Source organism: Lemur catta, chromosome 4, assembly GCF_020740605.2.
Source record: "Lemur catta isolate mLemCat1 chromosome 4, mLemCat1.pri, whole genome shotgun sequence".
Taxonomy (NCBI): Eukaryota; Metazoa; Chordata; class Mammalia; order Primates; family Lemuridae; genus Lemur; species Lemur catta.
This window is the reverse complement of record NC_059131.1, coordinates 66,739,393-66,756,687: the sequence shown is the minus strand read 5'-3', so window position 1 is coordinate 66,756,687 and position 17,295 is coordinate 66,739,393. Positions and strand designations below refer to the sequence as shown.

The 17,295-nt window shown below is 47.4% G+C and overlaps 1 protein-coding gene across 3 annotated transcripts in view; it reads left to right on the top strand.

Annotated features, from left to right (window-relative positions):
* POLR1A (RNA polymerase I subunit A) overlaps positions 1-17,295 on the top strand; it is a 104,983-nt gene that overhangs the window by 79,131 nt on the left and 8,557 nt on the right. The window contains exon 35 of one of the 3 annotated variants that reach the window (XM_045550009.1): positions 9,976-10,062. The exons of the other annotated variants lie outside the window; for them this stretch is intronic. The gene's annotated coding sequence lies outside the window, so the exon portion shown is untranslated. Of the gene's footprint in view, positions 1-9,975; positions 10,063-17,295 lie in introns of those variants that run through there. 3 annotated transcript variants of the gene reach the window in all.

The window sequence follows — 17,295 nt, the reverse complement described above, 5'->3', positions numbered from 1 at the left end:
ATTTTCCTGGACCCCAGCAAAGCACATGAGCACCTCTGACCCATACAAAGTCCTTTATGTTTATACACCCTCTGGAACCAGCATTCTCATTTCTGGGTATATATGCAAAACAATTCAAAGCAGGGACTTGAAGAGATATTTGCACATTCATACTCGTAGCAGCATTATTGACAAGAGCCAAAAGGCAGAAACAACCCAAGAGCCCAACAGATGAATGGATAAACAAAATGTGGTATATACAACCAGTGGAATATTATTCAGCCATAAAAAGAAATGAAATTCTGACACGTGCTACAATGTGGATGAACCTTAGGGACATTATGCTAAGTGGAAAAGCCAGACATACACAAATACTGTGTAATTCCATTTATATGAGGTACTTATAATAGTCAAATTCACAGAGACAGAAAGTAGAATGGTGGTTGCCAGGGGCTGGGGGGAGGAGGGGGTGGGGAGTTAGTGTTTAATGTGTGCAGAGTTTCAATTTTGCAAGATGAGAAAGTTCTGGAGATGGATAGTAGTGACAGTTGCACAACAACGTAGATGTACTTGATGTCACTCAATTGTACGCTTCAAAATGGTCGAATGGTAATTTTTGTGTTATGTGTATTTTACCACAATAAAAAAATATTGCAATCCCTTAATGATTCCCCATGTACCCCAAAATATCCTCTGGATGTTAGGACCATTTCCAGGGAAAGAGCAGCATTCAGACCATTCTGCAAACACCCTACACAGCCACAAGCCTCCGTGACTCCACTGTGGCAGAGGAGAGAAATCCCGGGCCACTGGGTTTGATTTCCTGGGCCCCCCCTTTCTGGCCCTGTAACCTTCAGCAGTAGTCAGCTGATCTCAAACCCTCAGCCTGCTCTTCAATACAATGGACTAATAATATCTCAAGCTCTTATGAGGGCCAGATAGGAAACGATCTGACAGCTTCTGACACATAACAGGTGCTCAATCATTAGAAGTTATTTACGGTCTTCCCTCAACCTAGCATGTTCTCCTTGTCTCTACTGGGTAAACTCCTGTTCATCCTTCAAAGCCCACCCTGCTGAAACCCCACCTCTTTTGTGAAGCTGTTGTAGTCTGCACTATCACTCACCAATATAGGCTTCCCCTTCCTACCGATGTCAGTCATGGCCATTCCACTTGAATGTCTTCTAAGAGCCACTTGATGCTTTGTCCTGACTCCTTTCCCTCTGGCCTGGTCACCAGTATTGCTCCAGATGGTAGGTGTTCTGGCTGCCTGGCTTCTAGGAGCAAAGCCCCAGCCGACTCACAGTGCACATGCAGCATGAGTAGTAAACACACCTCAGGCACTCAAGCCTCTGAGATCTGAGATTTGCTCGTTACCTCAGTATAAACCAGCTCAGGGCCACTCAAAGTGTGGTCTTCCTACTGCCAGCGTCAGCATCCCCTGGGAGCTTGTCAGCCAGCGATGCCTGGGCCCCACTCCAGACCCAGTGGACCAGTTTCTCCATTTTCTCATAAGGTGGCATGAGCATGACTTCTCTCCCACAAAAGCTCTCAGTGGTGGTGACTTCCTTTCCACCCCTTCGTGGTCTGTGTAGTAGGCTCTGCTAGTTGCTTACTCAAGACCCATTCTTCCCTTTTTCCTTACCGAGAATTCAAATTTTACTGGGGATGTCAGTGTGCTCAGGTTAAAATATTCAGTTTCTTAGACTCCCTTGCAGCTAGGGATAGTCATGTGACCCATTTCTTTCTCTGGACCAGAGGAAGGCACTGAATAGGGCACAGGGAAAGTGTGTTCAAGGTGATAGGCTCAGGTGACAGGTGCCCTTAGCTTTTGACTTCGTCCTTCTCCTTTCTTCTTGTCTGGGACTTGGAGGTGGTCACAATGACTCATGACTCCCTGAATTCACACCCTCGGATAGTCCCCACCCACACTGAATCTGGGCTGGCCTGTCACTACCATTGACCAATTGATTGTGGCAGAAATGAGATTCAGGCACTTTTATTCCGCATGAAACACAAGGCCTGCCCAGGCTGAAAATTTGATCTCCTATAGAAAATCACATCCCTTTCAAGGGGAGGATCATCCATCCAACCCATGACCCAGGCCAGAAACTGGGGAGTCACCTCACCTCCTCCTCTTTATGTGCAGCTAATCGGTCAGCAGGCCTGTCCCTCCCATGGCCCAGATCATCCCAGGGTTGATCCATGGAGCAGCCGCCTCCTGATCTCTCCCTACCCACCACTCTCCGCTCCTGATCAAGCATCCCCACAGCAGGTAGCTCTCTCTAAATGCAAATGTGAAGATCATTCCTCAGTGGTTTTAGGGAAAGTCCCAAGGCCCTGGCTTAGTTGGCCATATGTGGTATAGAGGCTTCCTCATTCTTCAGTCCCATCTCTAGCTACTCCCCTCTCTAAACACCAGGCACTCTAGACACACCATGCTGCTTTCTGTTTCTGATACAAGCTATGCCTGTTACAAGTCCACGCCTTTACTCTAGGGCTTCATGTTGACTCCATGTCTTACACTGCTTGGGTTGAACAAAATACCACAGACTGGGCAGCTTAAACAACAGAAATTTACGTCTTACTGTTCTGGAGGCTTGACGTGCAAGATCAAGGTGCCCGCAAGGTAGGTTTCGTTCTGAGTCCTCTTTCCTCTGCTTGCAGGCAGCTGCCATCTTGCTGTGTGTTCACAGGGCCTTTCCCGGGGACATGAACAGAGAGAACAAGAAAGAGAGAGAGAGAGAGGGCACATGCTTTCTGCGGTCTCTTATGAGGACATTAATCTTATCAGATCAGGGCCCCACTTTTATAACCTCATTTAACCTTAATCACTTCCTTAGAGGCCCGTCTCCAAATATAGCCACACTGGAGATTAGGGCTTCAACATAAGAATTTTCTGGGGGACACAAACATTTAGTCCATGACACGCAATTAAGAGTGGCTACCTAGAGAACTGTGTCAAGAATTCTGAGGTCCTACCCAAGGCCCATGATAAAGAGCTACACTTCATCAGTGGTGTCTGCCATGGGCTTAGGAAGCAGAGATTGTGGTGGCTCATGCACTGTAGATTTTCTTGCCATGTTTTATGTGTTCTCCTTGCCACCCCTCTCTCCAGGCCCCAGCACAATGCCTGACACGTGCTAGGCCCTCAACACATTTTTGATGAATGAATCAACAGGTGAGTAACAGTTTCAAAGCACATTTCATCCATGGTCTCACTTAAGCTTCACAGCAGGCTGTGAGGTAGGGATGAATGATCTGAGATGGTCAAAGTCTCTTGTGTTCGCCCTTCTCTTTTCTCGCTCAGTGCTGGAGATGCTGCCTTTGTCTTAGAGCCTAGACTAGGCTCTGTCTGGATCACAGGTGGCTCTTGCTGCCACTAGAGCATCTGGGGCCTTTGCCCTTCCTGCCACCTCTACCACCCATGCACCCTGTCACCCCAGCACTGCCACCCCCACCGTCTGGCTGCCGTCACTTTGAATGAGAAGCAAATAGGTTCTGTGACCTCCAATCCTGCTAGAGCAGGGGAGGGATAGATTTGCCTCTGACTGGAGACAGGGGCCCATGTTAACCGCTGCTGTGATACAGGCAAATCGAGAGCGGGCACAGATGTGTGTGACAGGGAGAGGGGTGCTGTGGGTGAGGGAGAAAGGTATTCAAGACTCAAGTACTTAGTCAAAATCATAGAGACTGGAAGCAGAATGGCGCTGCCAGGGGCTATGAGGAGGTAATGTGTAATGGGTACAGTTTTATAAGAGGAAAGTGTTTTGGAGGTGGATGATGGTGATGAGGGCACAACAACGTGAACGCACTGAACTGTACACTTAAAAATGGTCAAGATAGTAATTTTTATGTTGTGTGTTTTTAACTACAATTAACAAATTGAAAAAAATACATACTAGCTGTACAATCGTGTGATTGTGGGTGTGCGTCTGAGCATGTTTATGGGCCTGTCCCCCCACTCCTGTGCTTAGCCGTGCTGCCTTCTCCAGCAGTCGGGGTGCCATATGGCTGAGCCCCGCAGGGACTGCTGCAGGGACATCCCACCCTGGCCCCACTCCAGTTCTGGCCATGCCGTGGCCTCCGCAGCGGACACTAATTCTGAGCCAGCACCCTGCCTAGCCCTGTGAGGTGTGTTTCTGGCAGCAGATGTCTCCTGCAGGACCATCCTGGGTGGGCCTTGTGTTGGGAGGACCACAGGCAGGTGACCCCATCTCGTTGGGGTATCAAAGATAGGCTATCAGTCCAGGTGAGAGAGCAGGTGATAGGCACAGAGATGTATGGGTGTGTTCTGGACAGTGAACGCCCCTCTTTGCTTGAAGTGGAGGGTGGGCACAGCGGCCAGGGGCAGGGAGACCCGGGCAGGAGTAGGTTGTTGGACTGGACAGTGAAGAGGCAGCCCCGGAAGCCTGCCCTCTGTGGCTCGCAGCCTTGACAGAGGTGCGGGGGCTTCCTGCAACCAGTTCACATGCGGGTGCCGTCTGCTCGCTCTTGGGCAGTGTCTCATTACTGCTGGGAGCTCGGGGCCCAGCACTCACCCTGGCTGGCCTCCAGCAAGATTCCCGAGGACGGAGGAAGGCTGGGAAAGGCCTGTGATCATTTCCCAGGCCCCTTCCCCCACGCCTTCCCAGGAGACCCACGCAGAGGGCACTGGCCTCTCTACTTCCTCAGCATCTTCCTGGAGTCGTGCTTTCCCAGCCATTAAGGACCTCGTGTCACTGGGGCAAAGGTGAGGGCTTGCTTGGCCCTGTCCAGATGCCTGTGTGCCAGGGGAGCCATCGCCCTGCTGAGTGGCCCCTGCCATCAGAGGTGCACTGAGAGGCGGCCAGGTCAGTCTATGCTCCAAGGCTACCCTTTGACAAGTGCCAGTCCTGTGAGAAGGATCCTGGGTGGCTCACTCTACAAGGCTCCTTGCTCCCCAGCAAAGTTGTTTAATGTTCATTGCATTGTAAAAATTGAGTGTTTTCATATCCGTTTTCTGCCCATCATGAGTCTTTTCCAGTGGGCTCCTAGAAGGGGGACCAGGGCTAGGCAGCCTGCAAGGGGGTGACAGCAAAGGCAGCTTTCTGAAATCTCACCACCTACTCGGCAGCCCTTCTGCCCACCCTGCCTCCCTTATTAACGGAACTGGAACCACAGTTTCAACCAGGCTGCAACATGCCAACCCACGGCTGGCCTAAGCCAATCATGGCGACCCCAGCCCCTTTGCTCTTAACTGGCCAGACCCTGATCAATGACATGTAAGTAGCTTCTGGGAAAATACATTTTTTCCCATCTATAGGGGAAGGGCCATCCTCCTCCTTCCCTTGCTGCTGTGCAGCGTCCTGTGTGGGTGTGGAGCTAGGGCAGCTGCCTAGAGATCTGCAGGGGAAGTCAAGGAACGTTAATTATCACCTCACCTGGGAGATAAAGGCAAATGCTTATGTCAAATATAATTTGCACCTTTACAGGAACAAAAGTTTTCTACAACACACATCCTGGCAGATGTTACAACAGACATGTTCTGGTCTCAATGATCCTTACAACCATTACTTTAGAACTTAGAACTTTCACCGTTTCAAGAAAACTCTTTGCTCTTCTCAGTGAATAGACTTAGAAACTGAATTTTATGATGAAAATAGGGGGGAAAAAAGTACAGTTTTAACTTTCATTGTGTAACAATAAGTATGTAAATATTTGCTAACTTTTCTTTCTAACAATGACCATCTCAGGACTTGTCTTCCTAAAGCACTGTCAGTAGACTCCCATTCTGTCAAGATTCCTCACTAACTATGAATTCAGGCTTGCGCTTTGAACTTGTAGTAAACTTTTCTAGCCAGGGCTGAGTTAAAGAGCATGTGGCTCATAAGCTTCTGTTTTCACAAACTGCTGCACCAACCTTGGAACTCCTACCTCCAGGCCTTTGCCATGTGATATAATTAAACATGTTTTTCATTAAGCTCAGTCATTTGGGTTTTCTATTACTTGCATTGCTAACTAGCACAGGGATGTCCAGAGAGACATTGCCTATAGACAAGCTTTCCCTTGTAGGGTTCCCCATCGCAGCTGCTCATGCCCCAAGCCTAGAAGACATCATTGACCCTTCACTCGCCTCCACCCTCCCAATCTACCACCTACCTCCCAAAGATATTTTGAGTCAGTCCTTTTGTCTCTATTCTTTGCCATCAGTATAGTCCCAGCCACTCTGGCCTCTTGCCTCTGCTACAGCAGTAGTCTCCCTACTGGTCTTCCTGCTTCCACTCTCACCCTCCTTGATCTTTGTAAAGTGTAAATATGATTCTGGCACCCCACTCTTAAAATATTTCATGGATTCTTCTTGGACAGAAAAGTTTTTTTGTGGAAATGACTATTCTTTTATTTTATTATTTTATTATTCTTTTATTTTATTATTTTTATTATATATCGACAAAATTGTATGTATTTACTGTGTCCAACAAATTTTGAAGTACATATCCATTGTGGAATGACTAAATATGGCTAATTAACATGTGCATTACCTTACACAATATCATTTTGTGGTGAGAACACTTTACATCCATTCTCTTAGCATTTTCCGAGAATACAATGTATTCTTAACTATCATCACCATGTTGTATTATAGATCTCTTGAATTTATTCCTTCTTTCTAACTAAAATTTTGTATCCTTTGGCCAACATCTCCGTAGCTGTAACTGGCTCCATGAACAAATTTCAAGGGCCTTCATATGTTTTTTATAATCCTTTCCCTTAACTAACTACTTGACCTTTTGAGTTGTTTCCCAGAAATGATGGATTTTCTGCAAGACAAAGGAGCTGAGATTCTGAAGGGCAGACTTCCTGAAGCCAGGATTCAATATACCCCTCCACCTGCCCCAAGGCATGTGGCCCCTGATTGCGGTTTAAAAGCCCATGATGTCCATTAGTGGGAGAGATGGATTTGAGGCAGCTTCTCCCATTCTCCTGACAAGACATCTGTCATATTACTTAATAAAAATTCCTTTGTTCCTTGGCAATCCTTGTTCTCTCAATAATTGGATCTTTGTGCGACGCAAACTAAAGACCTCTTGTGGTTTCACCAACACAAACAACAACTATCACAATCCTAGCTACTGGTAACCACCATTCTACTCTCTGCTTCTATGAGATAAACTTTTGTAGATTCCACATATGAGCGAGATCATGCCGTATTTCTGTTTCCATGCTGGCTTATTTCACTTAACATAATGTCTTCCAGATTCATCCATGTTGTTACAAATGGCAGGCTTTCATTCTTTTTATGGCTCAGTAGTATTCCACTCAGTATATATACCAAACTTTCTTTATCTATTCATCCATTGACAAACACAGTTTGATTCCGTATCTTGGCTATTATGAATAATGCTGCAATAAACATGAGACTCAGATATCTTTTTGACATACTGATTTCATTTCTTTTGGATATATGCCCAGAAGTGGGATTGCTGGATCATATGATAGTTCTATGTTTAATTTTTTGAGGAACCTCCATACTGTTTTCCATAATAGTTGTACTAATTTACATTCCTGCCAATAGTGTGCAAGAGTTTCCTTTTCTCCACGTTCTTGCCAACATTTGATATCTTTTGTCTTTTTGATAATACGCATTCTAATAGATATAAAGTGATATCTCATTGTGGTTTTAAATTGCATTTTCCTGACGATTAGTGATGCTGAGCATTTTTTTATACACCTGTTGGCCATTTTTATGTCTTCTTTTGAAAAATGTCTATTCAGGTCCTTTGTCTATTTTTTAATTTGGTTATCTGTTTTCTTGCCATTGAGTTGAGTGCCTTATGTATTTTGAATATTATCCCCTTATCAGATGTATAGTTTGCAAATATTTTCTCTCATTCTGTAGGTTGTCTCTTTACTCTGTTGATTGTTTCCTTTGCTATACAGAAGCTTTTTAGTTTGATATAATCTCATTTGTCTATTTTTGCTTTTATTGCCTTTCCAAAAAGGCATATCCAAACAGTCATTGCCCAGATCAATGTCGAGGAGATTTTCTCCTATGTTTTTTTTTCAGTAGTTTCATTGTTTCAAGTCTTAAATTTAAGTCTTTAACTCATTTTGAGTTCATTTGTGTATATTGTGTAAGAAAAGGATCTAATTTCATTCTTCTGCATGGGGACATACAGTTTTTCCAACACCATTTATTGAAGAGACTGTCCTTTTCCCATTGTGTGTTCTTGGTGCCTTTGTCAAAAATTAGTTGGCTGTAAATGCATGGTTTTATTTCTGGGCTCTTTGTTCTGTTCCATTGGTCTATGCATTTGTCTTTATGCCAGTACCATGCTTTTTTGGTTACTATAGCTTTGCAGTGTATTTTGAAATCAGGGAGTGTGATGCCTCCAGCTTTATTCTTTTTCTCAAGATTTCTTTGGCTATTCAGGGTCTTTTATGGTTTCACGCAAATTTTGGATTGTTTTTTCTATTTCTGTGAATATTGTCATTGGTATTTTGATAGAGATTGTGTTGAATCTATAGATCGCTTTGGGTAGTATGGACATTTTAACAATATTAATTCTTTCAATCCATGAACACTGGATATCTTTTCAATTTCTTTCAATATTTTATAGTTTTCAGGGTAGAAATATTTCACCTCCTTGGTTAAATTTCATCCTAATTTATTTAGAAGATCTTAAATCCATAGCATGGTGTATTAGTTTCCTATTGCTGTATAACCAATCACCACAAACTTAGTGACTTAAAAGAATACACATGTATAATCTTACAGTTTCTGTGGATTGAGAGTCTGAGCACAGATAAACTGGGTCTTCTGCCCAGGGTCGCACAAGGCTGCAATCACAGTGTTGATTAGGGCCTGATCTCATCTGAGGCTTGCTGGTTTTTGGCAAGTCCCTTGCAGCTGTAGGTCTGACCTTCAGACCCAAAGGCTACCTGACACATGGTCCTCTCCACAACATGGCAGCATACTCCCTCAGAGCCAAGAAGAGAACATCTCTGCTGCTTCTCTGTCTCTCACATCTAAACTCTCTCTTTAAAAAAATTGTGCCAAAATACACATAACATTGACCATCTTAACAATTTTTAAGCATACAGTTCAGTAGCATTAAATGCGTCCACATTGTGGTGCAACCATCACCACCATCCATCTCCAGAACTCTTCTCTTCTTTGCAAACTGAAACTCTGTACCCACTGAGCAATAACTTCCCATCACCCTCCCACCAGCCCCTGGCAACCACCATTCTACTGTCTGTCTCTAAGATTTTAACTACTCGAGGTACTTCATAGAAGTGGAATAAACAGTATTTGTCCTTTTGTGACTGGCTTATAGACCTTCTATTAATATTAAAGGGCTCACTCATGTAACCTGACATAATGGTCATGCCCACCCAAGAAGATGATATCCCTTTTGATCAACTTAAGGTCTACTGATTAGGCACCTTAATTACATCTGCAAAAATCCCTCCACATTTGCCACATAATGTAACCTAATCACAGGAGTGATAGCAGTGATAGCCCATCATATTCACAGGTTTTATAGTTTTACAAAACTATAAAACTTAAGGAGAAGGGGCCATACAGGGTGTGTACACAGAGGACAGGAATCTTGGAGGTCATCTTAGAATCCTGCCTACCATACATGCCCTCTAAGGCATTGCAAGATCTGGTCCCTATGTCTCTCTGCCCCTGACCTTCTCCAAGGCATTGTCCTCATTGTTTGCCCTCTTTTGGCCATGCTAACCTTTCTGTGCCTGAAGCGCCAACCTCTTTATTACCTCTAGTAAAAGATAAGCTGTGCCGGCTGCTGGAACACTTTCCCCCAGCTCTTCGCCTGGTCAATTTCTACTCATTCTTCAGGTCTCAGTACAGAAGTCTCTCTTCCAGGCCTTCTAGAGTTCTCTAACCTAAATGAAGACCCCACTACATCCTTCCATGACATCCTATACTTTTAATTCAAACACATATCACAATCTGTAATTAGATATTTACTTGTGGAATTATTTCTTTCATGCTTGTCTCCCCACTAGATGGAAATCTCCATGAGAGCAGAACCCATGTCGATTTTGTCTGCCGTTGTATCTCCAGCCCATTGCATAGCTCCTGGCACCAGGGAGGCTCTCAATAAGCATCGATGGACTGCCTGACAGTCTGAATGAATGAATGCATGATGAATGGAAAAAATATACCAATAGGGTCATGACCACAAGTCACTCCACCATCAATCTTCAGAAGCAGGAAGCTGAACAACATTCTTAATAGTAGGATTCATAACCCCTTGTATTAGTGAAGACACAAGTGAGGTGACAAAGATACCTTGAAATACAGTGAATGCAGTGGCTCAAACAAGTTAGAAGTTCACATCTTGAATGGAAACTGGTCAGAAGTTGGCTGGCAGTACAAGGCAGGTCGGCCATTTGGTTTAATGAGTCATTAGGGGTCAAGCTCCTCCTGTCTTGTTGCTCCGCCATCCCTCAGGATTTCCTCATCGACATTATCAAAACTGCTCACTAACCAGCACCATGTCCATTTCCAACCCACAAGACAGAAGAAAGGAGGACAAACAGTTTACTGATGATAAGATCATCTGGAAGCTGCTCACGTCACTTCTACTCACATCCCATTGGCTCAGACTCAGGCCATGGCCACATCTTGCTGCAAAGGAGGCTGGGAGATGAAGACTTTAGCTGGGCAGCTGTGAGCCCAGCTAAATCTCAGGACTAAATCTATGACGAAGGGAGGAATAGATGGTAGTCTCTGCCACCCTCATGTCTGTGTAACTCTTCTTACTTTTCTAATACACTTTCTTGCCTATTATCTCACTTAACCCCACAAGTAAAATGTGGGCTGGTCTTAGGAAACCCATTTTTTCATGGAATAGCTGCGACTCACTTTGCAGGCTGGAGGCAAAGTACCTGCTGGATTTCCCCCATGAGTTGTTTGAGCACCCACTTGCCTATATTATCAGGAGGTCTGGCATCTCTTTTTTAAGGCTTTCCTCTCCCTTTGTCCCCAGCCCACACGCATTATCCAAGAACTCCTGGAGCTGACTCAACCCAAAGCGCCCACCCTTGCTTCCAGCCACCAGGCCTAGAGAAGAGGCTGGGGTTTGACATTGTTGTTGTTGCTTCTGTTGCCACCATGCTGGGTCTTCGATGAGGCTTTGTCCCTGCTACAGGAACGCCCTGTTGTCCTGAACCCTCAGGAGTCTTCCGTGCAGGAGCCCCAAGTTCCCCTTGTATTCTCAGCCTCAGCAGAGACTATGCCTGAGTGTCCGGGAGCTACAGGACTCGGCCAGATGCTCTGCCAGAGCAGCCTTTCCCCACGGTCCTCTAGGCCCCATTGCCCTCCTCCCCTTTCAGGACAACCTAAGTCCTGTGTAGGGCCTCTCCCAATCCATGAGAGAGGTCCTAATAATAGCGTATTCAGAAGGCAAACAGCAATGTCTTCGTTCTGCCTCCCCAGACCCCTTCTCAGCCCCCCGTCAGCCCTCCCTACGTACGGAGGGTGCTGGAGGGACAGACCATGTCTGGCTGCCAAAGCTCCTGCTACACCTGGGCCCTGTGGCAGCAGGGCGCACTCTTCTTGTTTTTGGGTAATTCACAGTGGCCACTAAGGTTCAAGAGGAGGGGACCACCGGGTCTTCTTCAAGGTAACCTTCAATATCCACAGAGATGGAGAAGTTATTGGCAGTTTTTCTCCCTAAATGTACTTACGCTCCCTCATCAGGCCCCTAGTCACATACTGGAAGGAGAGAGAGGCCTAGAGTGTGACCTAGCCAAGGTCACAGAGCCAGCCACTGGCCATCTGACCCTGCAGTCCTGCCTCCCGGCTCTGACCACCCTCACTCTGCTGTAGCTACACTTGGGCCCACGGTCTCACCCAGAAGGCTGCCCCTTGTCCCTTTAAGCACTTTCTTCTGTTTAATGCCTCTTGGCTTCCAAAGTCATTGCCATTATTTACTTCAAAGGGTCCTCCTCTCTTTAGCCTGCCCTTCGGAGTTGCTGATAACGCTGTCCAGACTTGGCTTGGGTTGTTGTCTATGAGTGTGCGTCAAGAACTAGCTGTACATTGGCTCATTCATCGTGAGGTATCCTTCCACTCACATTTTATCGGCCAATGTAGTTTACATGATAACATCTAACCTCAAAGAGGGCAAGGAAATGCACCCTTACTAAGTGGATGAGAGGGGGAGAAACTGATTATCTGTGCACAGCACTAATGACTACCATGGCTATCATGACAGGCTTCCTTTTATGCCTTGTGGAAACCAATTCACGTCACCTAAAATTCTTCGAATCTGTATCTATAGGAAATCTATAACCTGTCACCTTGATGACTGTATGAGAAAGGAAAATGAAATGAATTTGGCATAATTTGTTCTTAGTAAACTTACGTAGGCTTCCAATGATCAGTTTTTTTCTTTTACTTCTTAAATATTCCAGTCTACATTCTGTTCATTTCTAATTTCTATTCTAAATAATCACAATCCTAATGTTCAACTAACCATTCTAGAACTTTCCCGGGGATAGAAAGAAACTTACAAGTCTATGTTTTCTTAAGGCATTCATAATCAAGTGTCAAAAAGTTAATTGTATGATATTCATTGTTACAGTGTTGTAAAGGCCGAAGTGCAACTCAGGACTGAGTGATCACAAGTGTTACAAATACTCAAAGCTCTGTGTGCGTAACCACAGATGTTTAAAACTAACTGATGCTTCACCTCAAAAGGAGCAGAAGACTTGGGCCTTTTCTATGGGCCAAAGCAGGCCTGGGGGCCCCTGGCATTCACAAGACCGGGTCAGGACTCTGCATCTGAAGATAGGCAGGTAGTTCAGGGGTTCAACGTGAGGAGCACCCCCAGCCAAGTGGGCAGGGAAGGCCTTAGCTGGGGCTGGGATTCGAGCTGCGTGTGGAAGAATAGACGGAGAGAGTGGGGAGGAGGGACTGGGAGGTCATTGAGGAAGATCTGATTTTTCAGGAATGGGAAGTTCCTGAAATAGGGAGCAGGCCAGAGTGTTGAAGACTGATGACAGAGGCCTTGCCTATCAGCCCGCAGCATTCAGACGCTTCAACGGGAAGCCAGGAAATGCTTTGATCTGGGGCTTGACGTGTTTAGACCTGGGCCAAGCCAAGACAATTTGGCAGAGGGCTGTGGAAAAGACTGGAAGATGGACCAGAGACAGGCCACAGGCTATGTCATAGTTGAAGCCAGGAGTGAGGTGTACATGAGTCAAACCAGAAAGAAAAGGAAAAGACAGGTATTCTGGTAACTGATCCTATGAATTTGGGGGTGGAAAATACTGAGAAATCAACAATTGAAAAATATCTTCTGGCTTTCATTCAGGCAGCTGTGTCCAAAGAAAGAGAGTGGGCCCTGACCAAATTGGTGGCCTATTTCCAACTCTTTCATGTGGTCACATTCTCCCAGGAAAATAGAGAGTTTCTCACACAAGAAGTAACTGCAGCTGGTGCACATGTATTATTTTTCATTCCTGGCAGAATTCTGGGTGTCTTTTCAGTTCTGGATATCTTATTTCTGATAAGATTTCAAACCTGGAGGTTCTTCTAGCTCTTCCTCCGCTCCTTACAGGAGGCAGACTGGAGGTAGGGCAAGGAGAGGTGCTGTCTTCCCCAGATCTGGTTGTATCAGGCAGAGCTCCGGCGGGGGAGCAATGGCAGTTCAAAGTTACAGTTCAGCCACTGGAGAGACTGTAATGAGTGGACTGTTTTTAAAGATGTGAGCAACATGAAAGGAAAGGAACAAGGGCTGGCGTGGCACCTCCAGGACAGGGACGGAGCCATCACCACTGTAAGCATGAAGGAATGAGGGAGGAGGTGGTCACGAGAATCATCAGAGAGCTGCGGGTGGAGGGGCTCGCAGGGAAGTTGCTGGGGCCTCCAGTACAGGAATCAGACACCCCACAATGACCATGCCTCACAGGCAAAGAAAGAACCAGAACAGGAAGTGCCCTGCCGGCTCTCTCCTCCTGCCCTCCGCTTTCCCACTAGTCCTCACAAGGGGCTGAACTCAGCACCCAGAAGGTGAGGGAGCTCAGCTGACACAGTTCCTCAAGGTCAGTCCCCAGGACAGGGCAGGGTGGAGAAGAAAGGACAGTGAGTGGATCTGGAGGGGCAGAGTATTCAGCACAGCGGAAACCTGCTGTCTGTGGTTCACTGAGCTCTGTGAACCTAACGGGAAGAAACACTGTCAGGCCAAGGCCGGGGCTCTGTGTTAATGGTCTGCAAGGGAGGGGCCTGGCACTGAGGCCCTAAGAGCAAGAGGAGAAAAACTGCAAATCCCTTCTCTGGTTCCTGATTTCAGTTCTCTGGCAGCCTATCTTCGTGAAACTTCCCTGATTCTATGCAAAAAATTTCCCTTTTACATAAGGCAGCTGGAGGAAGTTTCTATTTTTTATAACCAAAGAATTTTGGGTATACGTCACTTAAAACAAAAGAACCTTGAGCAACCTCATTTAACCCCTATAACAACCCTGGAACGTGGGTATCCTTGCCCTTGTTTTAAAGAAGACGATATTCAGGACCAGAGTAAGATGAGGTCAACTTCGTAGAGGGAGCTGGAATTTACACTCAGGTCTGCCGGACTCCAACATTGCAGAATTTTCTAGGATTTCACAAGCTGGCAAAGCTGGCCAAAAGCAACTTGCAAAACCAGAGGGGAACTCCGTCCTCAACCAAAAATACCCAGCGGGGAAACTGGCCTCTCCATCAGCTTTCGAGCTAAAACACATTGGGGTTCTGCTGAGGACCTGCCAGGCAAGGCCACCCAGCGCCTAAATGTCGGACAGGGAGCAAGAAAGGGACTGACCTTGGACTTGTAAGACTGCAGTCCAGTTTTCTCAAGTGCTCCTAGGAAAGCAGTGTATTTGAAAATGAAAATACTGTAATTCCTTAGCTAAACACCAAGGACAGGGGTGACTGCGTGCTGGTGCACCTCCTGTCTGCCCTCATCCCCACGTATCCACTACTCCAGCCCCAGTGGGAAGTTGGGCTCTTGGAGTGAGGAGGGACCCCCAGGAGCCCCGGTGGGCTCTCCGGCCTCCCTCCCAACCTCCCCTCCACCCCCCGGGCCCACACCCTGTTGGCTTCCCCACCTCAGAGCGGAAGGTGAGGTGAGGTAATGTCTCCACTAGCCCACAGTGGCAAGGAGATGAAAAGAATCTCAGAAATGCTGTGTTTAATTTAAAGCAGACTCAGCCCGCCTTAGCCAGGCTGCAATTTCACTCAGAATAACCAGTTTGTTTTTCTTGGACATTCCAGGAACTAACTGGCCACCCCCTGTTAATGCCCAATAGGAATGTCAGCGGGGCCCCTTGTTGGGGGCCCCATGGCTGCCCACAAGTCAACCATTTGCCCTGTCATTCTCCCTCAGGCCAGGGACTCCTGCCTTCGGGAGGGCTCGGGGCCTCTCTGGGAGTCACTTAAGGGTCTTCTCCCCGAGACTCTTTTACCCCCCTGCACCTAACTTGGTGCCTAGAGTTCTGGGGGCAAAAGGTTGTCATAGATGATAATAGTGCCATGATCTGCTTCCGTGCACTCTCAGCGTCCCCGGTGCCTGGCTAAACATTTTCTATTCAGTGTCTTGTCAAATTCTTATAACCCAACAAGGTGGGTAGATAGTTTTTATCACGCTCTTTCTACAGATGGTGAAATGGAGGCAAAGGGAGGTTACCTAATTTGTCCCAGGTGGCCCAGCTGGGATTCGAGCTTCCCCAGTTCTGGGGCCAATGCTCAGGCTCTCCCCTGCCCACCCAGACGGACGGCCCCTCCTTCCTGGAGCCTGAGGAGCTTCAGGCTGCATTTGCTTCCAGGGAGCTGCCCTTGTGGGCCATCTTGGCATCTGTGAAGGGAGCAGTTATGGGCACACCTGGGGGGACTGCTGGTGGGAGAAGGTGCCGTTATCATGAGCCCTTCCTTCTAAGTGTTGACTCCCCCGCTTTGGGTTGGGCTGGGTCAGGGGCTTCCAGCCCCATGGGTTTTACTGTGTCCAGGGGTCTGGCAGACTCCTGGCTTGCGATCAAGTCCCAGGTCAGAGCAGGGAAAAGCAGCCACAGCACCGAATCAAGAGGCAGCCCAGGGCTCCTGGGCAAGTCCTGCTGTGTACAGTGGTATCGGGGCATGCAGTGGGACAGGGACACAGAGCTCTGATTTCTCAGGCCTCTTCTGCCCTTACATTCTCTGATTTCATTCTGCGTCAGGATTTGTGCAGCTTGGCCTCGGCCTTGGCCCAAGGAGACATGGGGGGGCTGCGGGGGAGGGACCAGCAGGGGGTGACTTCTGGGGAAGTTTCCAGGACTGGAAGAGGGGAGAAGAATGGGTGGAGCTTGCAGCCCGAACCAGGGACTGGGTGGCCCAGATGAATTTATTCCAGAGCCATTTCCCAGAGCCCGGCCTTCCTCCTCCAGGCTTGGGTGGCCTGGTCAGAGAGAGAGAGGTGCCTCTCTCTGCCCAGTGCCCCTCCATGCTCAGGGCTCAGGGCAACTAAGACATGAGCTCTCTTGCCTCACTACTGGGACCATCTTGATGTCATGGGGAATAAGGAGGGCAGGATCCGGAGTGGATCCTGGGACAGGTGAGACCCGTTTAGCCCCCCCAGGCCCAGCCAGCAAGAGGAAAGCTGGTGTTGCTGGTGGGGAGGGAGCCAGGAGCTGCAGCCCGGGAAGGGGTGGTGGAGGTTGCTCTCAGGGAGGGCCGACTCAGGGGACAATGGGCCTAGTGTGGGAGGACTGGGCTGTTGCTTTCCCTCAGGGCTCCCAAGAGAGGTTTCCATAGCACCCAGGAGCTGACTTGGCCTTGAGTGTCAATGGAGACATTGTGTGGGAGTCCTTGAGTACCAGCTTCTTCCTTAGCAGGAGGGGTGGGGTGGGGGAGCCATCCGCTCTGGCCCTGCAAATGCCCCTTTTCACTTTTGCACTGGCCGGCCTCAGGGGCCTCCGAAGCCTGCACACCTCCCCTCCTCCACTTCAGGAAAGGGTGGAGACGTTGGGGGCCTGCCCAGGGCAGGCACTGCTCGAGGTCCCGAATCCAGGCATGCGTTCCTCAGGAGTTGCTCATCTGGGGGAGGGAGGCAGACAGGTGACATTTTTCACACAACTAAGCCAATAAATTAACTCTCCCCTCTACTGACTCATCAATATAAGTTTTGGTGCCAAGTTCAGAAAAGTGGAAGGTATTTTCCAAGTTATCAAGCCTGAGGGCGTGCTACTCACTTTTTTTTTTAAAGCCAAAGCAGCACTGTACCTAGTTAACCCCTAATTCCAGGCAGCCAATGGCAAATACTGTCAAAGATGTACAAACACAATGCTTTGGCAGTAACCTGGGCTCTCCAG